This window comes from Saimiri boliviensis, chromosome 15 (assembly GCF_048565385.1).
Source record: "Saimiri boliviensis isolate mSaiBol1 chromosome 15, mSaiBol1.pri, whole genome shotgun sequence".
Taxonomy (NCBI): Eukaryota; Metazoa; Chordata; class Mammalia; order Primates; family Cebidae; genus Saimiri; species Saimiri boliviensis.
The window spans coordinates 57998989-58024238 of record NC_133463.1 but is presented as its reverse complement, the minus strand read 5'-3'; the positions used below and the strand labels follow the sequence as shown (position 1 = coordinate 58024238).

Here is a 25250-nt window from a genome sequence, read left to right as displayed (position 1 = left end):
ATATACTGAGAAAAGTATTGACTTTAGAAATACTATAAGACAGGTGGTTAGGAGACAGAAATGTTACAGTTCTGAACTATAGCTCTTCTGCAAAAATGCCCTGTACTTTTGAAATGTAGAAACCTTTGTTTTGGCCAGGCATGGTGGCTGACACCTGTAATCTGGGCACTTTAGAAGGCCGAGGTGGGAGGATCACTTGAGCCCAGGAGTTCGAGACCAGCCTGGACAATATAGTGAGACCCCAATTCTACCAAAAAAAAAAAATTAGCCAGATGTGGTGTTTACACCTGGTCCCACCTACTTGGGAGGCTGGGTGGGAGGATCCCTTGAGACCCAGAGACTGAGGCTGGAAGGACTGTGACAACACCACTGCACTCTAGCCTGGACAACAAAGCAGGACCTGTCTCAAAAAAAGAAAAGATGTATCTCTATCTATATCTGTATCTGTCTATCTGAGTATAGCTATGATGGACACTACAAACTCAAATTCATAAAGTGATCTCAGTGAATAAAATGGGTTGAATGAAAATGGCCACCCAGTCCTCTTGTTTTCTCACTTTGATAGGGAGTATGATTCTACTATACACCACAGCATGCACTTAAGAAGATGTCTGGCATGGAACACTCAGTCTCAGTGCAGGACAAGAGGGGAATGTTGTGGATGATGTGAACTGGAAACCGGGGCAGTGGCTACTCATGTCTTGTTGATGGTTGTAGTGTGGGATTTAGATCCAGTCTTGCTAAATTTCTTATTTTTCCGAAGAGGCCAGAAATCCAACTATTAGGTAAAGAAAAAGTCTTAAAAAAAAGACTACCTTGTGACTAAGTTTTTGTAAAACATTGTCTAAAACATCGTAGGGGCCACACAAAACAGGCTATCAGCCTGATCTGTTCTGTAATAGTCAAATGGTTTGCAGCCTGACTTATTCCAGTGCCAGAAACCTGGGCTTGCAAGTGGTTTTCCTTTCCTCCTCCAGGGGACTGACTAGCTGTGACTTCCTCAGGGATGGCTTCCCAGCCAGGTTGGCTATCCCAGTGGTATTTTCTCTAGTCCTCTGTGCATTCCCATCCTTCGTCTCTACAGACTGTTTTTTAATTACATGTTTGATGCTATTTGTTCCTGCTAGCCTGTAAGTTAATGAAGGAGGAAACTATTTCTGTGTAGGTTATTGTCATTAGGTTTCCTGGAATCAGACAGTAGTGGACTGGGAGTTATGTGAAGAAGGTTTAGTGGGCAGTGCTCTTGAGAACACTGGGTGCGTGAGGGAACGGGATTGGGCTGGGAGAGAAGTGGTTTGAACAGCTTTTTAGAGATACAACCTGGGACATAGCCATACATAATATAGAATAAATAATTTGTGTGTTATGATTTCAACATAAACATATTTAAATCGGCATATCTTTGAAATTGTATTAAATTTTGTATTACTTACTTTTCTGATATAGAATTGCTGTCATTTAAGCCAAAACAACGTAACTAGTTAACAATGGCAATTCGTAGTAATTAATAGTAGGACTAATTTTAAAAATCATGGTGAGGAAGATTTAACAATATTTTATAATATTTCTTTCCTCTGAAACAGTGATTTAATTCTTGTCATCTCTTTATTTGATAGTAATAGATTTAAGACTGTATTAGTGTGTATTTTATGATCCATACTAATTAAACATGTAGTGGTAATAGTGAGTAACAGTCAGATGCAAAATTCACTTAGCCTTGCACCACTGCTCTTATCAAGCCCACAAATACACTGATTCGTGGTGTCAAGCTACTGTGATGACATTGATGTAAATGTATTCTCAACAAAAGAATTTTAGTATTGAATACCTTGGGATTTCACTCACTAGCAACAACAGATTTTAGACTTGTCAGATTTGTCTATTCACTTAGTGTCTGCAGACTTGTTTTGGTAGACCAGCTGCTTATCAGTCAGGTTTTTTGCATCTAGAAGTTAATCATATAGTTTATCCATGTCTAAATTGTCCATCAGTCTTAAACATTCTTAAGCACATTGGACATTATCATAAGTTAAACCTCTCTTTATCTGGAAAAAATGATTTTAAAGAATAGAGGTAATTTTAACTTGTAAAATTGAAGATGAATTCCAAATAAGGTGTAGTTTTAGTAAAGAAATGAGAAAGCTCTGTTTAACTTGGCTACCCTTTTTTGAGTTCTAAAGAAAACTTATTTTATTTATTTATTTTTTGAGATGGAGTTTTGCTGGAGTGCAATGGCGTGATCTTGGCTTACTGCAACCTCTGCCTCCCAGGCTCAAGCAATTCTGCCTCAGCCTCCCGAGTTGCTGAAATTACAGGTATGTTCCACCACACCTGGCTCATTTTATGTTTTTAGCAGAGATGGGGTTTCTCCATGATGGTCAGGCTGGTCTCGAACTCCCAACCTCAGATGATCCGCCTGCCTCGGCCTCCCAAAGTACTGGGATTACAGGCATGAGTCACAGCACCTGGCCTAAAAAAATCTTATTTTTAATGAAAGGAGTCACTTTTTTTCACTGTATGAAAAAAATATGATGTTGTTGCAATCTCAACAGCTTTGAGCAGTAATGGCAGTCAGTTCATCCTTTGCTATCACCTCTTCAAAGGTCATTGGTTTTGAAGAGACAACATATAAGTTAATGTTTTACTATAAATATTTTTCTCCATCCTCACCCTCAATGCATTTTCAAATTAGAGAAGGACATTCTTCTTGTCCCACACTTTGGAAATATAATTTATGGCAGGCTAATATTTTAACATCTTTTTACAGCTGGCAACAATGACATACATCTTGTAGCCCCTGTCTAAAGAAGCAAACTCCCGTTCTTTTCTCTAAAGTAAAAAGTCTCATCAGATGTTTCTCTACATTTTGAGGAAATTGAAAAGTATTGAGATTTTTATGATGAAAGCCTCAATATTACACGTAAGCATGCCACTCCTCCTCCCTCTTTTCAATAATGTTGTGTACAAGGCATGTAGGACATTTAGCAGGTGGGAGCTTGTTGTTTTCTTTGATAATAAGTTTACAGACAGTGGAATTTTCCAAAACTTACATTTGCACAGAGCTGAATCTGTAGATAGATGAGCAAAATCTGGTTTTATGTGGACAAGATAACAATCTTTTGTATTTTCTGTAGTCTCATTGAAATCTTCATAGAAATCAAGAAAATGATTTGAAACTTCACTTTTCAAATTAAAATTCCTAAGAGTCAGAGGAAACATTTCTTTTCTTGCCATTATTCAATTAATTACATATACTATAGAAACCATGATCACTGGTAAGATCTGACAGAATCAACTCTACTAACGGGCCAACACGTGTTATCAAAATTCCCCCTTTTGTTTGACCACAAGACATTTCAGTAGGAACCTCTGAATCAGGACGTGTAACTTGACTCAACGTCATAAAGCAATTAAGAGAATGACATAAATGTGTGTTTATGGAGTATGCCCAAGCTAATTCAATAGCCACTGTTTTCTTTTTTTAAAAAAATAAATTAACTTTAAGTTCTGGGGTACATGTGCAGGACATGCATGTTTGTTACACAAGTAAATGTGTTCCATGGTGGTTTGCTGCACCTACCAACCCATCACCTAGATATTAAGCCCTGCATGCATTTGCTATTATCCTGATACTCTCCCTCCTGCTGCCTCATACCCACCATGACAGGCCCCGCTGTGTGTTGTTCCCCTCCCAGTGTTCTCATTGTTCAGCTCCCACTTGTAAGTAAAAACCCACAGTGTTTGATTTTCTGTTTCTGTGCTGGTTTTCTTAGGATAATGGCTTCCAGTTCCATCTGTATCCCTGCAAAGGACATGATCCCATTCCTTCTTATGGCAACATAGTATTCCATGGTATATATGTACAACATTTTCTTTATCCAGTCTGTCACTGACAGGCATTTAGGTTGATTCCATGTCCTTGCTATTGTAAATAGCGAGGCCATGAACATACATGTGCATGTATCTGTTAATAAAAATAATTTGTATTTCTTTGGGTATATACCCAGTAATGGGACTGCTGGGTCAAATGGTGTTTCTGGTTCTAGGTCTTTGAGGAGTCACCATACTGTCTTTCACAATGGCTGAATTAATTTACATTCCCATCAAGAGTATAAAAGTGTTCCTGTTTCTCCACTGCCTCACCAACATCTGTTGTTTCTTGACTTTTTAGTTTCTGACAGGTGTGATATGGTATCTTATTGTGGTTTTAATTTGTATTTCTCTAATGGTCAGTGATATCGAGCTTTTTTTCATATGTTTGTTGGCCACATAAATGTCTTCTTTTGAGAAATGTCTGTTTATTTCCTTTGTCCACTTTTTAATGGGGTTGCTTGTTTTTTTTCTTGTAAATTTGTTTAAGTTCCTTGTAGATTCTGGATATTAGACTTCTGTCAGATGGATAAATTACAAAAATTTTCTCCCGTTCTGTAGGTTGTCTTTCACTCCGATGATAGTTTCTTTTTTTTTTTCCTTTCTTTTCTTTTCCTTTTTTTTTTTTTTTTTTGACAGAGTCTTACTCTGTCACCTGCTGAAGTGAAGTGGCACAATCTCGGCTCACTGCAACTTCTGCCTCCTGGGTTCAGGCAATTCTCCTGCCTCAGCCTCCCAAGTAGCTGGGATTACAGGTGCCCACCACCATGCCTGACTAATTTTTGTATTTTTAGTAGAGACGGGGTTTCACCATGTTGGCCAGGCTGGTCTTGAATTCCTGACCTCAGGTGATCCACCCTCCTTGGCCTCCCGAAGTGTTGAGATTACAGGCATGAGCCACCATGCCCAGCTGATGACAGTTTTCTTTGCTGGACAGAAGCTCTTCAGTTTAATTAGGTCACACTTGTCAATTTTTGCTTTCATTGCAATTGCTTTCAACATTTTCATCATGAAATCTTTGCCTGTGTTTATGTCCTAAATGGTATTGTCTGCGTTTTTCTCTAGGGTTTTTATAGTTTTAGGTTTTATATTTAAGTCTTTAAAATCCACCTTGAGTTAATTTTTATATAAGGTATAAGAAAAGGGTCCAGTTTCAATTTTCTGCATATGGCTAGACAGTTTTCCCAATACATTTATTAAATTGGTAATCATTTCCCCATTACTTGTTTTTATCAGGGTTGTCAAAGATCAGGCAATTGTAGATGTGCAGTCTTATTTCTGAGATCTCGATTCTGTTCCAATGGTCTTTGTATCTATTTTGTACCAGTATCATGCTATTTTGGTTACTGTAGCTTTGTACTATAGTTTGAAGTCAGGTAGCATGATGCCTTCAGCTTTTTTCTTTTTGCTTAGGGTTGTCTTAGCTACATGGGCTGATTTTTAGTTCCATATGAACTTTAAAGTAGTTTTTTTTTTTTTTTTTTTTCTAATTCTGTGAAAAATGTCAGTGGTAGTTTGGGAATAGCATTGAATCTATAAATTACTTTGGGCAGTACGGCCATTTTCCTGATATTGATTATTCCTATCCATGACCATGGTATGTTTTTCCATTTGTTTGTGTCCTCTCTTATTTCCTTGAGCAGTGGTTTGTTGTTCTCCTTTAAGAGGTCCTTCACTTCCCTTGTTAGCTCTATTCTTAAGTATTTTATTCTCTTTGTAGCAATTGTGAATGGGAGTTCATTCATTATTTGGGTCTCTGCTTCTTGGTGTATAGGAATTCTTGCGATTTTTGCATGTTGATTTTTGTATCCTGAGATTTTGCTGAAGTTGCTTATCAGTTTAAGAAGCTTTTGAGGGGAGGATCCAAGATGGCCAAATAGGAACAGATCCAGTGAGAACAGTGCATAGTGTGAGGGCTCACCACATTTCCAAACAAGTTTTCACTGTCCACAGACCAGGAGATTCCTGGGCTGAAAAGCACCACGAGTTTTCAGTATGGTGGTTTCAGCCAGTGCTGGGTCAGCACACAGAAACTCACCCAAGTCTGGGCAGTCATTTTGACTGGTGCCTGGAATGCCTGAGAGACAGAGCCACCCATTCAACTGAAAGGGAGGGGCTGAGACAGGGAGCCAGGTGATCTGGCTCTGTGGGTACCACCCCCACAAAAGAAACAATCTGAAACGCTCTGGATTGAGAGTTCTGCAGCAAGCACAACTGGACCCAGGACGGTCCAGCTTAGTGGGGGGATGGACATCCTCCACTACCGAGGCAATCTGCCACTACCGAGGCAGTTCACACTGCAGCTGCGCAGAGCCTGCGGTAGCTCAGCAATGCCTCTGCTAGCAGACTGTGACTAGACTACTCTGTGCAGGGCTGGGCATCTATGAAAAAAGGCAGGAGCATGACAGGAACTTATAAATAAAGCTGACCTTCCTAGGTCAGAGCACCTAGGAAAAGTGGTGGTTATTATTTCAGCTGCAGCAGACTTAAAGGTACCTGCCCAGCAGCTCTGCATGGAACAGCGGAGCTCCCATCATAGCACTTGTGCTCCTATAAGGTACAGACTGTCACCTCAAGTAACTCCCCAATCCCCAAATACACAAAGAGACACCTCATAAAGGAGAGCTTAGGCTGACATCTGTCAGGTACCCTTCTGGTACTAGGATAGCAGAGGAAGAAACCGGTGGCAACCCTTGCTGTTCTGCAGCCCCTGCAGGTGATCCCCAAGTGAGTGGGTCTTGAGTGGACTGCTAGTGGTCCTGCAGCAGAGGGGCGACTATTAGAAGGAAAACTAAGAAGCAGAAGGAAATCGCTTCAACATCAATGAAAAGGAGGTCCACTTAGAGACCCCATCTGACCAACTACAAAGACCACAGGTAGATAAATCCACTAAGATGGGAAGAAACCAGTGCAAAAAGGATGAAAACACCAAAAACCAGAATGCCTCTCCTACTCCAAGGGATCACAACTCCTTACCACCTAGTGATCAAAGATGGATGGAGAATGAATCTGATGAATTGACAGAAATAGGCTTTAGAAGGTGGGTAATAACAAACTTCTCAGATCTAAAAGAACATGTGCTAACCCAATGCAAAGAAACTAAGAACCTAGAAAAAAGGTTAGATGAGATGCTAACTAGAATAAACAGCTTAGAGAAGAAAATAAATGACTTGGTGGAGCTGAAAAACACAGCATGAGAACTTTGCAAAGAATATATAAGCTTCAATAGCCAAATCAACCAAGCAGAAGAAAGAATATCAGAGATTGAAGATCAACTCAATGAAATAAAATGAGAAGGCAAGACTAGAGAGAAAAGAGTGAAAAGAAATGAACAAAGCCTCCAAGAAATATGGTATTATGTGAAAAGACCTAATCTATGTTTGATAGGTGTACCTGAATGTCACAGAGAGAATGAATCCAAGCTTGAAAACACTCTTCATGATATTATCCAGGAGAACTTCCTCAACCTAGGAAGGCAGGCCAACATTCAATTCCAGGAAATACAGAGAACACCACAAAGATATTCCTCAAGAACAGCAACCCCAAGACACATAATCATCAAATTCACCAGGGTTGAAATGAAGGAAAAAATGATAAGGGCAGCTAGAGAGAAAGGTTAGGTTACCCAGAAAGGGAAGCCCATCAGGCTAACAGTGGATCTCTCTTTAGAAACTCTACAAGCCAGAAGAGAGTGGGGGCCAATATTCAACATCCTTAAAGAAAAGAATTTTCAACCTGGAATTTCGTATCCAGCCAAACTAAGCTTGATAAGCAAAGGAGAAATAAAATCCTTTATGGACAAGCAATTGCTGAGAGATTTCATCACCACTAGGCCTGCCTTATAAGAGCTCCTGAAAGAAGCACTAAACAAGGAAAGGAACAACCAGTACCAGCCACTCAAAAAATGCACTGAACAGTAAAGACCATTGAAACAATGAAGGAAATGTATCAACTAATGGGCAAAATATCTACATAGCATCAAAATGGCAGGATCAAATTCACACATAAAAATATTAACCTCTCCCAGCACTTTGGGAGGCTGAGACAGGCAGATCACGAGGTCAAGAGATCGAGACCATCCTGGTCAACATGGTGAAACCCTGTCTCTACTAAAAATACAAAAAAATTAGCTGGGCGTGGTGGCACATGCCTTTAATCCCAGCTACTCAGGAGGCTGAGGCAGGAGAATTGCCTGAACCCAGGATGCGGAGGTTGCGGTAAGCCAAGATCACGCCATTGCACTCCAGCCTGGGTAACAAGAGTGAAACTCCGTCTCAAAAAAAAAAAAAAAAAAAAAAAAAAAAAAAAAAAAAAAATTAATCTCAAATGTAAATGGACTAAATGCCCCAATCAAAAGACACAGACTGGCAAATTGGATAAAAAGTCAAAACCAATCAGTGTGCTGTTTTCAGGAAACCCATCTCACATGCAAGGACACACATAGGCTAAAAATGGAGGAAAATTTATCAAGCAAATGGAGAGAAAAAAAAAAAAAAAAAGCAGGAGTTGTAATCCTACTCTCTGATAAAATGGACTTTAAACCAACAAAGATCAAAAGAGACAAAGAAGGGCATTACATAATGGTAAAAGGATCAATTCATCAAGAAGAACTAATGATACCAAATATATACACATCCAATACAGGAGCACCCAGATACATAAAGCAAGTTCTTAATGACCTACAAAGAGACTTAGACTCCCACACAATAATAGTGGGAGACTGTAACATTCCACTGTCAATATTAGACAGATCAATAAGACAGATCAATAGAAAATTAACAAGGATATCCAGGACTTGAACTCAGATCTGAACCAAGGAAACCTAATAGACATCTACAGAAATCTCCACCCCAAATCCACAGAATATACATTTTTCTTAGCACCACATCACACCTAATCTAAACTTGATCACATAATTGGAAGTAAATCACTCGTCAGCAAATGCAAAAGAACAGAAATCATAACAAACAGTCTCTCCGACCACAGTGCAATCAAGTTATTCTGAATTCTCAGAATTCAGAAACTAACTCAGAACCACACAACTTCAGGGAAACTGAACAACTGGCTCCTGAATGTCGACCGGATGAACAATGAAATGAAGGCAGAAATAAACATGTTCTTTGAAACCAGTGAGAACAAAGACACAATGTACCAGAATCTCTGGGACACATTTAAAGCAGTGTCTAAAGGGGAATTTATAGCAATAAATGCCCACCAGAGAAGAGAGGAAGGATCTAAAATCGACACCCTATGATCAAAATTGAAAAGAGCTAGAGGAGCAATGTCCCCTATTGACCCACGGCCCATGACCTACTGACCCATGAATCGGCCCGGCCCTCCAGTACACCATGTCTGGCTCCTTCAGCATTGCCACTATGAAGAAAGTGGTTCAGCAGCTCCAGCTGGAGGCCAGGCTCAATAGTGTAAAAGTTTCCTAGGTAGCTGCAGACTTGAAACAATTCTGTCTGCAGAATGCTCAACATGATCCTCTGCTGATTGGAGTATCTTCAAGTACAAATCCCTTCAGACCTCAGAAAGTCTGTTCCTTTTTGTAGTAAAATGAATCTTTCAAAGGTTTCCCAAACCGCTTCTTATGATCCAGTGAATATTCAAGAGAGCTCCATTTGAAGCCTGTACAAAAGCTTATTCCTGTAACACTTGTGCCATAATATACAAAATTCTACTTCTGTCAGTCCTTAACATCTACCTCTCTGAATTTTCATGAATTTCTATTTCACAAGGGTAATTGTTTTATATACACTGGCAGCAGCATACAATAAAACTTAGTATGAAAGGGAAAAAACAAAAAACAAACAACAAAAAAACCTCAAAAGCTAGCAGAAGACAAGAAATAACTAAGATCAGAGCAGAACTGAAGGAGATAGAGACACACACACACACACACAAAAAAAACCTTTAAAAAATAGATAAATCCAGGAGCTGGTTTTTTGAAAAGATCAACAAAATAGACCACTAGCCAGATTAATAAAAAAGAAAAGGGAGAAGAGTCAAATAGTTGCAATAAAAAATGATAAAAGGGATATCACCAACCAACTCCACAGAAATACAAACTACAATCAGAGATTACTACAAACAACTCTGTGCACATAAACCAGTAACCCTGGAAGAAACGGATAAATTCCTGGATACTTGCACCCTCCCAAGCCTAAACCAGGAAGAAGTTGAAACCCTGAACAGACAAATAACAAGGGCTGAAGTTGAGGTAGCAATTAATAGCCTACAAACCAAAAAAGTCCAGGTCCAGAGAGGTTCACAGCTGAATTCTATCAGATATACACAGAGGAGCTGGTACCATTCCTTCTGAAACTATTCCAAACAATCCAAAAAGAGGGAATCCTTCCCAAATCATTTTATGAGACCAGCATCATCCTGATACCAAAACCTGGCAGAGACTCAACAAAAAAAGAAAATTTCAGGCCAATATCCATGGAACTTAGATGCAAAAATCTTCAATAAAATATTGGCAAACCAATTACAATAGCACATCAAAAACTTATCCATCATGATCAAGTAGGCTTCATTCTGGGGATATAAGGCTGGTTCAACATACGCAAGTCTATAAATGTAATCCACCACATAAAGAGAACCAAAGGCAATAACCACATGATCATCTCAATAGATGCACAGAAGGCCTTCAACAAAACTCAATAGCCCTTTATGCTAAAAATTCTCACTAAACTAGGTATCGAAGGAACATATCTCAAAATAATAAAAGCTATTTATGACAAACCTACAGTCAATATCATACTGAATGGACAAAAACTAGAAACATTCCCTTTGAAATCTGGCACTAGACAAGGATGCCCTCTCTCACTACTCCTATTCAATATAGTATTGGAAGTTCTAGCCAGAGCAATCAGGCAAGAAAAAAAATAAAGGGTATTCAATTAGGAAAAAAGGAAGTCAAATTGTCTCTATTTGCAGATGACATGACTATATATTTAGAAGACCCTATCATCTCAGCCCAAAATCTCCTTAAACTGGTAAGCAACTTCAGCAAAGTCTCAGGATACAAAATCAATGTGCAGAAATCACAAGCATTTCAATACACCAATAACAGACTAACAGAGAGCCAAGTCATGATTGAACTCCCATTCACAATTGCTACAAAGAGAATAAAATACCTAGGAATACAACTAACAAAGGATGTAAAGGACCTCTTCAAGGAGAACTACAAACCACTGCTCAAGGAAATAAGAGAGGACACAAACAGATGGAGAAACATTCCATGTGCATGATTAAGAAGAATGAATATTGTGAAAATGGCCATACTACCCAACTAATTTATAGATTCAATGCTATCCCCATCAAGCTACCAATGATCTTCTTCACAGAACTGGAAAAAAACTGCCTTAAACTTCATATGGAACCAAAGAAGAGTCTGCATAGCCAAGTCAATCCTAAGCAAAAAGAACAAAGCTGGAGGCATCATGCTACCTGATTTCAAACTATACTACAAAGCTACAGAAATCAAAACAGCATGGTGCTGGTACCAAAACAGAGATATATACCAATGGAACAGAACAGAGGCTTCGGAGGCAGTGCTGCACATCTAAAACCATCTGATCTTTGACAAACCTGACACAAACAAGCAATGGGAAAGGATTCCCTGTTTAATAAATGGTGTTGGGAAGACTGGCTAGCAGTGGGCAGAAAGCAGAAACTGGACCCCTTCCTGACACTTTACACTAAAATTAACTCCAGATGGATTAAAGACTTAAACATAAAACCTAACACCATAAAAACTGTAGAATAAAACCTAGGCAAAACCATTCAGGACATAGGCTTAGGCAAGGACTTCATGACCAAAACACCAAAAGCATTGGCAACAAAAGTCAAAATAGACAAATGGGACCTAATTAAACTCCAGAGCTTCTGTACAGCAAAAGAAACAATCAAGACAAATGTACATGTATGTTCATAGTGTCACTGTTTACAATAGCAAAGACCTGGAATCAACCCCAATGCCCACAGATGATAAACTGGACAAGGAAAATGTGGCACATATACACCATGCAATACTATGCAGCCACAAAAAGCAATGAGTTTGTGTCATTTGTAGGGACATGGATGAACCTGGAAACCATCATTCTCAGCAAACTGACACAACAACAGAAAATCAAACAGTGCGTGTTCTCACTCATAACTGAGTGTTGAACAATGAGAACACATGGACACAGGGAGGGGAGCATCACACACTGGGGTCTGTTGGGGGTGGCCCAGGGATGGAGAATGGGGGGGTGGGGAGGTCAGGGAGGGATTTCTTGGGGAGAAATGGCAGATGTAGGTGAGGTGGGGGATGGAGTCAGCAAACCACATTGCTATGTGTGTACCTATGCAACAACCCTGCATGATCTGAACACGTACCCCAGAACCTAAAGTACAAAAAAAAAAAAAAAAAAAAAAAAAAGAAGAAGAAGAAGAAGAAGCTTTTGGGCTGACACAGTAATGGTTTCTAGATACAGAATCATGTCATCTGCAAACTGAGACAGTTTAAGTTTCTCTCTTTCTATTTGAATACAATTTATTTTTTTCTCTTGCGTGATTGCCCTGGCCAGAACTTCCAATACTATATTGAATAGTAGTGGCATGAGAGGGCTTCCTCATCTGTGCCAATTGTCAAGGGGAATGCTTCCAGCTTTTGCCCATTCAGTATGATATTGGCTGCGGGTTTGTCAGTGGTGATATACTCTTTATCATTTTTATTGTATCTATTTGATTCATGGCTATTTTCTTCTTTATTAATCTATCTCTCTATTTTATTATTTTTTTTCCAAAAAGCAGCTCCTGGATTCATTGATTTTTTTTTGGAAGGGGTTTTCATGTTTCTATCTCATTCAGTTCCACTGTGATTTTGGTTATTTCTTGTCTTCTGCTAGCTTTGAGGACTGTTTGCTCTTGGTGCTCTAGTTCTTTTAGTTGTGATGTGAGGGTGTCTATTTGAGATCTTTTTAGCTTTTTGATATGGGCATTTAGTACTATAAATTTCCTTCTTAACACTGATTTAGGTGTGTCCCAGACATTCTGGTACATTGTTTGTTCTCACTGGTTTCAAAGAACTTCTTGATTTCTGCCTTAATTTCATTATTTACCCAGGCGTCATTCAGGAGCAAGTTGTTCAATTTCCAAGTGGTAGCATGGTTTTGAGCCAGTTTTTAAATCTTGAGTTCTAATTTGATTGCACTGTGGTCTGAGAGACTGTTTGTTATAATTTCTGCTCTTTTGCATTTATTGAGGAGTGTTTTACTTCCAAATTATGTGATTGATTTTAGAGTAAGTGCCATGTAGCTCCAAGAAGAATGTATATTCTCTTGTTTTTGGGTACAGAGTTCTGTAGATATCTATCAGGTACACTTGATCCAGAACTGAGTTCAAGTCTGAATATCCTTGTTAATTTTATGTCTAATATAGACACTAGGCTGTTAAAGTCTCCCACTATTACTGTGTGGGAGTCTAAGTTTCTTTGTAGGTCCCTAAGAACTTGTTTTACGAATCCCAGTACTCCTGTATTGGGTGCATATATATTTAGGATAGTTAGCTCATCTTGTTGAATTGATTCCTTTACCATTGTGTTTTTTGACATTTGTTGGTTTAAACTCTATTTCATCAGAAACTAGGATTGCAACCCTGCTTTTTTTCTGCTTTCCATTTGCTTGGTGAATTTTCCTCTATCTGTTTATTTTGAACCTATGTATGCCTTTGCATGTGAGATGGGTCTGTTTAATACAGAACAGTGATGAGCTTTGACTTTTTATCCAGCTTGCCATTCTGTGTGTTTTAATTGGAGCATTTAGCCAATTTACATTTAAGGTTAATATAGTTATGTGTGAATTTGGTCTCATCATCATGATGCTAGCTGGTTATTTTGCAGACTGTTGAGGTAGTTGCTTATGGTGTCATTGGTCTTTATACTTTAGTATAAAGACCAGCTTTTGCAGAGGCTGGTAATGGTTTTTTCTTTCCGTAATTAGCGCTTCCCTCAGGAGCTCTTGCAAGGCAGGCGTGATGCTGACAAATACCCTCAGCATTTGTTTGTCTGAAAAGGATTTTGTTTTTCCTTCGCTTATGAAACTTAGTTTGGCCAGATAGGAAATTCTGGTTTGGAAATTCTTTTCTTTAAGAATGTTGAATATTGGCCCTCAGTCTCTTTTGTCGAGTTTCATCTGAGAGGTCTGCTGTTAGTCTGATGGGCTTTTCTTTGTAGGTGACCTGGCCTTACTCTTTGGCTGCCCTTAACATTTTTTCCTTCATTCCAACCTTGGAGAATCCGATCATTATATATCTTCGAGTTGATCTTGTCATGGAGTATCTTATTAGGGTTCTCTGGATTTCATGAATTTGAATGTTGGCCTGTTGAGGCTAACATATCATCTTGTCTCCTGGATGATATTCTGAAGTTTGTTTTTCAGCTTGTTCTGTTCTCCCATCTCTTTCAGGTACCTCAATCAGTTGTAGGTTCAGTGTTTTTACCTAATCCCATAGTTCTTAGAAGTTTTGTTCATTCGTTTTCATTCTCTTTCCTCTAATCTTGTCTGCTTGTCTTATTTTAGCAAGATGGTCTTCAAGCTCTGAAATTCTTTCCTCTGCTTGGTCTGTTTGGTTACTGATACTTGTGGTTGCATTGTGAAGTTCTCGTGTTCTGTTTTCCAGCTCCATCAGGTCATTTATGTTCCTCTCTAAACTGGTTATTCTGGTTAACAGCTCCTGTAATGTTTTATCATGGTTCTTAGCTTCTTTGTATTGGGTTAAAACATGATTCTTTGGCTCAGTGGAGTTTATTATTACCCACCTTCTGAAGCCTACCTCTGTCAATTCATCCATTTCAGCCTCCACGTAGTTCTGTGCCCTTGCTGGAAAGGTGTTTCAATCATTTGGAGGAGAAGAGGCACTCTGACTTTTTGAGTTTGAGTTTTCAGTGTTTTTCGTGTGGTTTTTTTTTTTTTTTTTTTTTTTTTTTGCTGATTCTTTTTTATTTTCTTGAGTTTATCTAGCTTTGATCTTTGAGGCTGCTGGCCTTTGGATGGGGTTTTTATAGGGACTTTTTTGTTGATGCTGTTGTTATTTTCTGTTTGTTTTTGTTTTGACAATCAGGCAGGTCCTTCTTCTGCATGAATTCTGTGGTTTTTCTGGGGGTCCACTCCAGACCCTTTTTGCCAGGGTCCCTCCTATACCTGGAGGTTTCACAAGTGGAGGCTGCAGAACAGCAAAGATGGCTGCCTGCTCCTTCCTCTGGGATCTTTGTCCCAGAGGGGTACTGACCTGATGCCAGTGGGAATGCTCCTGCATAAGATGCCTGGCAAACCCTGTTGGGGGGATCGCACCTAGTCAGGAGGCATGGGATCTGGGAACTGCTTAATGAAATACTGGCTGCTCTTGGTGGAGGATGTGCACTGCGCTGGGGGGAATCCCACTCATCTGACTGTCCAGATTCCTCAGAGCCAGCAAGGGGAAAGACTAAGTCTGTTGATCTGTAGAGACCATAGCTGCCTCTCCCCGCAGGAGCTCTGTCCCAGTGGCCACTGTTTTCCACTGAGTATTGGTGTGTTTTGGGAGATGAAAGAAACATTTAATTAATTTAGAGGTACTTGGCTGTTTCATTCTGGACTTGTGAGATTTAGTCTCCACATGTGCTTTAACTTCTCTTTCTCTACCTGTCCAGTCTCAAATTCTTCTCTGTACATTGTACTGGTATTGTACGAACCGTATGCTGTTGGTTATTTACCTCCCTAAACCACTTGCCTGTATGCTTTCATCTGTCATTTAAATAACACAGTCATTTAGCCTTATTTTTTCAATAATGTCTGGATTACACTGGAGATAATGTAATCAATCTCATTTCTATTATCTGACCTCTTGTTACAGTAGGTAGCTAGTCAGGCATGAGCAGGGCAAGAGTGGTCTCTCCCATACCCCATCAGGAAAGTCAGATGACCATCAGCTGATGGTCAGGCAGATGTTAACTGTCTCTCTAAAATAATAATTGATTATTATTTTAGCACCAGGGAAAGGCAGTTTCCCAACGGGTGCAAACACCTGAAACTGATAATCAGCAGCTTCCCCAGAAGATCTCAGGAACTGGGTGAGTGGGCTTGAGTATGCTCATTAAGAGGCAAAGTGGTGGGGTTTAACTGGTATATGACCTTCAGGGGTCATTCCAGCAGGACAGGGAAGAACACCTCAGGTGAGCATGCAGACAACTCCAGTAACACCACGCATGCTCACCTCCCAAGTGCTAACAGGCCACTGTGCATGCAGGCAGCTCACCCTAAGGGAAGAGTCAAGGGAAACTGGATGCAAGATGCTGGAAGTAAGCCTGCATATAAAACCCTAAGTCTAAGTTCAAATGGACTTTGAACAAGATGCCCACTTGTTCCTCTTCCAAGTGTAATTTATTTTCCTTGCCTTCCTGCTCTGAAGCTTTTTAATTAACTTTCAGCCTGCTCTAAAACTTGCCTTCATCTCATCTTCAGCCTTATGCCCCTCAGTCCAATTCTTTATCCTGAGGAAACAAGAATTGAGGTTGCTGCAGACCCATGTGTATTTGCTGCAACACTCAGAAAATAGAGTCACAGTATTCACAATGTTAAAAATTAAATTAGCAATGCCTTGATACAAAGCACAACAGTTAATCCACAAAGTTGAAAAAAGACTGTTGTTACTCATGATTACAACCCACTTAGGTTTCATACTTAAGTAGTACCTCTTGGAGTGATATGGATTATCTGTGAACCTCAAATTATGGTTGCCAACGTCAATGGTTGTGGGAGAGAACAGTGACAGTGATTAAGGAAGATAAATAATCTCTGCTGTCTGCATTTGGCACTAAAAACAATGTTGCTTTCAGACCCCAGTTTTTGGGCTGCTGTGTGAAGTTTGTACTTTCTCCTCAACTATCTGGCTCCTTTGTCACTGATGTACTTTTGGGGACTTCAGTAAGATGGTTTTCCAGGTTGTATTTCTTTTTCCCCATGAAGGTTTTGGCCCTTGCACTGAAACAGTGTTTCTTACTGCCCTCCAGAGGTACTCCATTTGTGACCCTTAGTCAGAGACACCCAGGACCAGCACCTCCTATTTTTCTATATTTGTATCTTTGGTGCTGATATTGGCATGTTAGTTCCCTCCCTCCAAGAAGGTTCTTAGCTCATTGTGAGCATTGGTGTCTGCTAGTTAGCAAGGAGCTGAGCTCTGCCTCTTATTGGACAATGTAAAGAATCTTTCCCTTGGAGACCACAGTACTTTCCATTGCCCTTAGACTGGGGCAACATCTTCTTCCCAGATCTATACTTTTATAATTAAGTCATCATGCTCAAATGATTCTTCAGTTCAAAAAAAGAAGTCTGAGGCCAGGCGCAGTGGCATATGCCTGTAATTCCAGCACTTTGGGAGGCCAAGGTGGATGGATTACTTGAAGCCACAGTTTCAGATCAGCCTGGCCAACATGGAAAAACCCCATCTCTACTATAAATACAAAAATTAACTGGGCATGGTAGTACATGCCTGTAGTCCCAGCTACTCAGGAGGCTGAGGCATAAGAATCACTTGAACCTGGAAGGTGAAGATTGTGCCACTGAGATTGAGGTTGGCACTGAGATCGTATCATTGCACTCCAGCCTGGGCAACAGAATGAGCCTCTGTCTTAAAACAAACAGAACAGATCTGCTGTGTGGTGACTTGGTGGTTCTTGCCTTTATGGATCTTTGTCTGGCAGTTTCCCTAAATCCAATTTAATTTCTATCTACTACAAGTTAGGGTCTTTGAGGACATGCATGATGTTCTTTTATCTTTGTAATTTCTATTACCTATACATATTTCTATCACCTATAATAGAAGCTCATAAATACTTGATAAGTGAAGTTCGTGTAGTCTACAGATGCCTTCATATGGATGGCAAAACAGTATAAAACAATATAAAGGTATTTGAAATATTAGTACAGAGGAAAAGAAAATATTTATCAGTTTATTTCTTAACCGAAAACCTAAACTTTATTCTACCCTTGATTTTTCTGAAAGTGTCTGAAGAAAGGTACTATACCTACTAATACTATAAACTCAGACTCTGTTTAGTCTAGGGTTACAGATGACCAGACAGTAACTGTGTATACCATGTATACCTCCTTTACTGGTATACCTCCTTTACATAACTGCCTCCTTTACATAACTTCATTGGACAGTTCATTTCAAAGGGTTATTTGCCTCATCTCCTATCTTCGGTGAAATCTTACGTGTAATTGTGTGTATTTAGTCCACCATGGGAACAGAGAACACCTGCTTAGCGTTGCACTTTAGACTGGTGTCTGTTTTATTAATACAGCTTTGCCACAAATTCTCCTTTATCTTTTAAAAATGTTATAGCTTTAAATTATGACTTATTTTGACTGTGAAATAAATACATGAATAAAAAATAAATAAAATAAATTATCCCTTACATTTTTAAGGGAGATAAGACCACTTGTTACCTGTAGAGAGAAAGCACACATTAAGTAAATAACAGAGTTTAGCTGAATGCTAGAAGAGCAAGACACATATAATGTAATGATGAACAAATACATTTGATGTATTAGAAGAAGAAAGAAGGGCAGTAAGGCACATGGGGTCATCTGGACAGTGAGATACTGGCACACAAGGGATAAGAGAAAGGCAGCCAGACAGGACAAGTTAGGAAAGAACACTTACTTGTTACATGTACAGTCAGTTTCCAGGATGCAAACCAATGGTAAAACCCTCCAGTATTTAAACTCATGCATCAGACTCTAAACCACTGAGGCCATAAAACATATTGCTTTGTAGCCCTGTTACTCTGCATGATGCTGAGCACCAACCAGCACCTTGATGAGTTTGCTGACACATTGAATGGGGACTCTGCCTTTGTCCTTGCAGGAAACTCTCCCTAGAGCCCCCTCCTTTTGGTCTGTGGAATTGTACCCTAGGACCCAATAGCACACATCACTACCTAGGATGTTCATAAAGTACTTCTGACGATATTAAAGCCGAAGCCTTGAGCTGTATTTCATACCCCAAGGCTCTGACTCAACATTTCATCTTCAATTGCTTGATAGAGTACATTCTAATTTTTAGAAAACCATTCAATTTTCCTATATACCACAGGATGAATAGGAAGATCTCCTGCAAGGGAGGCCCTAAGTGGGAATTGCAGTGAGTCCTGGAGTCACTCAATACAATACAATGGAAATAAAAGTCAACTCCCTTCTGTTGTTCCGTTTCTCCTTTTGCATGAGCAAATGGGAAGGGAATCATCTTTAGGGCATTATGTATTCATTGAGGGGCTGTGACCTTAATCCATAAAGCTCTCTACAGTTTATGCTTTGATTACCTTAAAGCCTGCCTCCCACTATACTTGTCCCAGACAATCAAAATCGCCTCACAATGTGCCTGCTAAAGTTCAGTTGCAGTGGGCCCAAGACCAAGCCATCTGGCAAGTAGCGTTTGGCACAGGGCTCCTCTCCTTAAGGTGATCTGACCGTACCACATCGTTTGCCTGGAAATCTCTCTTCTTGCCGTAATGCTCGGCCAGTTTTCAAAACTCATATTATTGGAGAGTACAGTAATTAACAAAAAAAAACTGTAATAATTAATATTATATTATTTTAATTTAATTATTTAATTATTATAATGATTAACTTAATTATTATAATAGTTAAATAAGTAATCTGATGAAACAAAGTCTTCATGAGGAAGTTACACATGCTTCTAAATGATGAAGACGAAATTTATAAGTTTTTTGTTATCGTAAGTTGGTGAAAAAAGTATAAATTCAGCTAGGGGTAGAAGGGAAAGAATAAATATTTTTGGAGACCCTACTATGTGTCAGAAAGTTGATGCGTTTTCTTATCTGACTCACAACTCTATGATGCAGATCTCATTATTCTTATTTTACAAATGAGGAAACTGGGGAAAGGTTAAGTAACACCTCTAAAGGCACATGAGTAGTAATAACCTCAAAATTCAAATCTAAGTGTGCAGGCTCCAGCTATTAGGTCTTTACAGTTTGTGACCTAAATAATCTTTATCTGAACTGTTTTTCTTTACAGCCGTAATTCATTTCTTCTTTATCTTCTTTACCTTGCCATTTTATATCATCTGCCATCTTTTCATATTTCTTCATCATTTATCCTTGAGAATCTCTTTAGTTACCCTTTAAAATAACTATATTTCTAATTTCCTTTCTGATCTCTAACAGCTTAAGCCATTGTTATCTTTTCTTTACCAGTTTATTAACCCCCTAAATGGCCTCATATTTATTCTCTTTGTTCTCTACCATTGATCATTGTTGAGAAAGTAAATTATGCTACTCTCTTGCTCAAAATCCTACAATAGGCTTACATCACAACTTAAAGTAAAATTCCCTCTTTTGGTGGCCAAGAAGGTCCTTTGTGATCTGTGCCCTCACTTTTCTCTCTCCTCTTGTCCCTGCCACTGCCCTGCAAGTTCACCTCACTCCAGCCACACTGGTCCTCCTGCAGGATCTTGCAGGCCAAGCTCATTCCTACTTTTGTACTTGCTTCTCCCCTGTCTTCCCTCTGATCTTTTCTTGGTTCGCTCTCTTACTTCATTCAGAGCTCTGATCACCATTCCCTCTTAAGAGGGAACTCCCTTGATTCCCTATTTCTCAAATAGCTGTCAATTAGTTCCACTCTAATCCCTTACCCCATTTCACTCTTCTTCACAGAACTTATGACAAACTACCTGAGACTGTAGTAGTCTTAACATGAACTTAGTCTCTTTTTGTCTGTCTCCTGTCACTAAAATATAGGCTCCATGGAGAGGGGGATATTTTCTGTCTTGTCTGTCCTGTGCCTCAGGGTCTAGAACAGTGCCTGGTTGGAGTAAGCACTCAGGAGACATTTGTCGAATGAATGAAGATATACTTTCACAAATGTTTGGTAGTATTCAAAATGATCTTAGCAAATTGCCTTTTTGCTCTTTGAATTACTCCTTCTCATTGCTTTGTTGCATTTTTTAGTTATATTCTTACTCTAGCAATTGATCACATACTGCCTTATGATATGTCTTATATTACTTAAATGACTTTTATACAATATTACTATTGTGTGTTTCTGTTTTTTATCTCATTGGCAAGGACCACAGCAACTGAAGCATGACCTATGCTACTCTTGGTATTTCCCATAGCAATGCAGTTTATATGATACCCCATAGCAGAAATCAACAGCCACTTTTATATTTGATGATTAAACTAATAACACATTATTAAATACCTACTATGTGCAACACAGTATTGTAACTCCTGTTTTCATATTATTTCTTTTATCCTTTTTATCCTGTGTAAAAAAAAAAAAAAAAGGCTTGTAATAGGCTCCACAGCTAGGGCATCGCTGGGCCTCGCCTTTGTGCAACCAAAACCAGATGACGGTACTGTTCTCCTCTTCACAAATAGAGCCCACTGTTCTCTTGTTGGTGACAGAAGGAACTAAATTAGGGTCTTCCTTAGTGCCTGAAGCTCCCTTTGGGGGCAGTATATTGTATGGGTCCAGTCCCTTTCTTGCAGACAACATGATCTCCCTCTCCAACCCAGCCACCTGGTGGTCATCACTAGGAACACCACCTGGAGAGGCCATGGAGCGCACCGCGGCCGCACCATTGGGACCGCAAGCCCTCAAGGCCTGCGCGGCCAGCGCTCCAGCTCCGCGAAGTAACCTTGAAGCCATCTTTTTTTTCTTTTTCTTTTTCTTTTTCTTTTTTTTTTTTTTTTTTTAGATAGAAATATTTTCTTTATTAATGACCCCAACCGTATTTCTTTAGATACAGGAGTTTTGAACTCAAATACTTAGGTGAAAACAAGTTAAGATTGCATTATCCTGCAACTCATTACCAGTAACATATTGCAAAGCGAAACAGCTTGGAAAAGAGGGTGGGAGGAAAGGGAAGTGAGGGAGGAAAGATAAAGAAAAGGAATTAAGTTGATCAAGTGGAATTCTTTTTTTTTTTTTCTTTTTTTTTCATCCTTGGGAACTATGAAGTCCTTGCAAGCACAGCTCGTTTCTGCAGATTATTTTCCAAACGTGCACAAAATGGAACCAAAGTAGGAATTCTCATTCTCATTTTGTCGATAAGAAAACAGGTTGTGCAAGAATTGACTTGCTTAATTAGGGCTGTACACATAAGAAAAGGTAAAATGGGTCTTAAACCTAGATATTGACTGGAAAACAGGTGTTCTTTCTGCTAGAGACCATAGGTGGCTTTGCCATATGTCTCTGTTAACATATACATTCACTTATAAAGCTCAATGACTCCCAAACCACAGTGAGCTGACTTGTATACTGTGGGAGAAAAAGAACATGCTTTGTGGAGTATGTTGCCTTTGACCGTTATGTCCTGTGCTTGGTGTAAAGAAGGACTGGAAAGGGAACTGACAGCGCTCAGAAGGCACTTAAAAATGTAGAGCAAGGGGTCACAAAGGGTAGAAAAGGATTTTCATTCCATTTTCATTGTATGTCTTCCCCATTACTTGAGACCAAAGACACACTATGTTGCTTTCCTTCTCCTCCTCATGACCGTTGTCCCTGGTCAAGCCTGAAACCTAGGAAAGTGTAGCTCTGATTAGAATCGAAAAACTCAAGGTAGAGCCTAAGAAGAAAGAGAATCAATGACTAATTAACCACATTTCAAGCCTCCGCTGTCATCCAAACCACGCTATATCCTTGATTTCTTTGCAAACATGACGTCATATAGGCAACCAAGGATACAGAACCCATGCTTAAAAGGCATATAAGGTGGAAAGCGCACACAGCACACAGTATTTTGTGACTTGGTGAAGCTTGTTTTATGAGAATTTTACATTTGCTGTACTTTCTTATTCAAGCTAATTTTTCTTTCTTTTTATTTTTTGGAGACAGGCTGTCACTTTGTCACCCAGGCTGGAGTGCGGTGGTATGATCACAGCTCACTCTAGCCTTGAACCCCTGAGCTAAAGGGATCCTCCTGCCTCAGCCTCCAAAGTAGCTGGGACTACAGGTATACTACCATGCTTAGCTAATTTGTGTGTGTGTGTGTGTGTGTGTCTGTGTGTGTGTGTATAGATGGGGTCTTGCAATGTTGCCCAGGCTGATCTTGACAGTCTGGCCTCAATGGCTTATCTGAATGCCATTATAAATCACTGGCTCTCAAGTTTCATGTATTTAAGAATCTCCAAGGTATTCTATATGAAAAAGCAGACTCTAGGGTCCTCATTGCCTTAGGTAGAATCTGAGAACCTGAGTCTTAAGTACTTAAGTACTCCAGGTGGTGTTGATAACACATGATCCATGGAGAAGTATCAGTCTAAATAACCTTTTCTCCCTCAGATCTTTTTACTCTGGAATTGTGTTTTAAACCTATGAATAATATATTGTTTCTCACATGAGCACGGAGGAAAATCGAATATGCTATTGTATTAACATTAAATCCAATATCAAATCCAAAACAATAATCAGCCAAGAGATTCCTTTTGCGATGGCTTATTCAAGTCTTTTTTTTTTTTTAAGCCTTCTTGGGCTTTTAATGCACAGTCAATCTTTTAAATTAGACATCAGCCAAGCGTTAGCTCACAATCTATATTGCTAAGTACTAAAAGCTGGCCCAGCATTCTGGCAAGAAAGATGAGCTGTGAAGAGTGAGGCTTGACAACCAAAATGGTGTGAAGTGCTTAGATCACCTTGGGGGGAATCTTGGCACTAATGCTGATCTCTATTTCCCAGAAGGTTCCTTTGGTGTCACACAGTGGGGAAACCATTAGCAGACATACTGCGAGAAGATTTTGATTGCTGCAACGCATACATGCTACATTTTCTGGGGATTTCTTTTTACTGCTTTAATTACACTAAATTCTCTAAATAATTACTGAGAAACTATGAGAAAGTATATTAGACTCAAGAAAAGGATACATATCATGGTCCTTGTTCAATATACTTCCTAAGGGCTAGATAGAAGTAGGCTGATATGATAGTAATTATGATAGAATATGAAAGGCACAAAACAAGGGTATGAACAAAGTGCTTAGAGCACAGAGGTTGTGAGGAACACAGGATGATATCTGAGCTAAGCCTTACTGTATAAGTAGGCTTTCACCAGGCAGAGAATAGAGCAAAGGCCTTTCTGCAGAGAGGTGCCATCTTAGGATAAAACAATAATAACAACTGACATTTCTTGAGAACTTATTTGCTAGGCATTGTTATAAGCACCTGTTATGTTTTTTCTCATTTAATTCTCTAAAAAACTCTGTGTCATGGGTGCTGTTATAATCCTCAGTATATACATGAAGAAACCAAGCTACGTGCACATGTGTGGAATACTCTTGGGTAGCACGAGCAGGTCAGGCAATGGCAAATGGTGTGATGTGACCTTGAGTCAACATCAGAGGTCAAAGGTAGGTGGGATCAAAGGTAGGTGGGATCAAAGGTAGGTGGGATCAGGTGGTGAAGAGCCCTCATCACTTAGGTTGATAAGTGCTTTTATTACATGGAAGGCTTTGTTTTTGTTCTTTAAATTAATATTTCTTATTACAAAAGTAACACCTATGTATGATTTTAAAATCTACAAAGAGCATATAATAAAAAAGCCCTGACAGATACTCAGTTCCATAAATTCCATCCCAGGAAACAACCACGGTCGTTAACTACTGACATATCTTTGTGTAAATAGTGTACGTATAAGCATCTCCTTTAGTTACCCTTTGTTGCGTGCAAAGGAAGATACTATACAAATCTTGCTTTGTATCTTGAGATTGGTCCGTATCAGCACATTTAGAGCTACCTTATTCTTTTCCCCAGCTCCATGTTTTCAAATTATGTAGTTGAACCATGGCTTATTTAACAGTTAACTAATGAGACATTAAATATGCTGCAGTCAATAAACAATGCTGATTTGAAGATTTTTGTCTTCAAATATGGAGCTGTTATTTACAGGAGACCCTTCTCAAAGAGGAATTTTTGTGCTTCTAGAAAATAAAGGAGGAAAAGCATGAACAAGGTGGCCTTTTAGAGCTATCAGTCTGGCAGCTGTGTGAAGGATGGAGCAGAGGGTGGAGCAATTAGAAGCAAGAGACTGGTCAAGAGTCTCTTGATTTCTTCCTCTGTCTTCTGCTCCCAGTGAGCACTGCTGAAACTACCAGCTGAAAGTACCAACAATGCTCACTGGGAGCAGAAGACAGATGAAAAGAGTTTATGAATAGAATCAGCTGAGAAAGGGTTTGCACAGCCTTTCTGACTGCTCTTGTTTCTTCTCCCATGCCTTTCTGTTTTCACTGTGCCGGTTTGGGGAGATACCTAGAGCCTATGATCAGAAAGGATGTGTGCTAACATCACCACCTTTGTCTTTCAGGGTAAGACTTCTTAATATTTTGAAAT

The 25250-nt window shown here is 39.4% G+C and overlaps 1 protein-coding gene and 2 pseudogenes across 10 annotated transcripts in view; 2 read left to right on the top strand and 1 right to left on the bottom strand.

The window, feature by feature from the left end:
- Window positions 1-2228: 2228 nt before the first annotated feature.
- Window positions 2229-25250, top strand: part of RSPO2 (R-spondin 2) — a 255326-nt gene continuing 232304 nt past the window's right edge. For 5 of the 10 annotated variants that reach the window (XM_074387052.1, XM_010349273.3, XM_074387047.1 and 2 more), the window contains exons 1-2: window positions 2229-2315; window positions 22764-25225. The gene's annotated coding sequence lies outside the window, so the exon portion shown is untranslated. Of the gene's footprint in view, window positions 2316-2833; window positions 2921-22763; window positions 25226-25250 lie in introns of those variants that run through there. The other 5 variants (XM_074387050.1, XM_074387049.1, XM_074387048.1 and 2 more) reach the window with 3 other exon arrangements.
- LOC141581477 (guanine nucleotide-binding protein G(I)/G(S)/G(O) subunit gamma-5 pseudogene) lies at window positions 2915-12069 on the top strand (annotated as a pseudogene).
- On the bottom strand, window positions 21129-21575 carry LOC101050604 (cytochrome c oxidase subunit 5B, mitochondrial pseudogene; annotated as a pseudogene).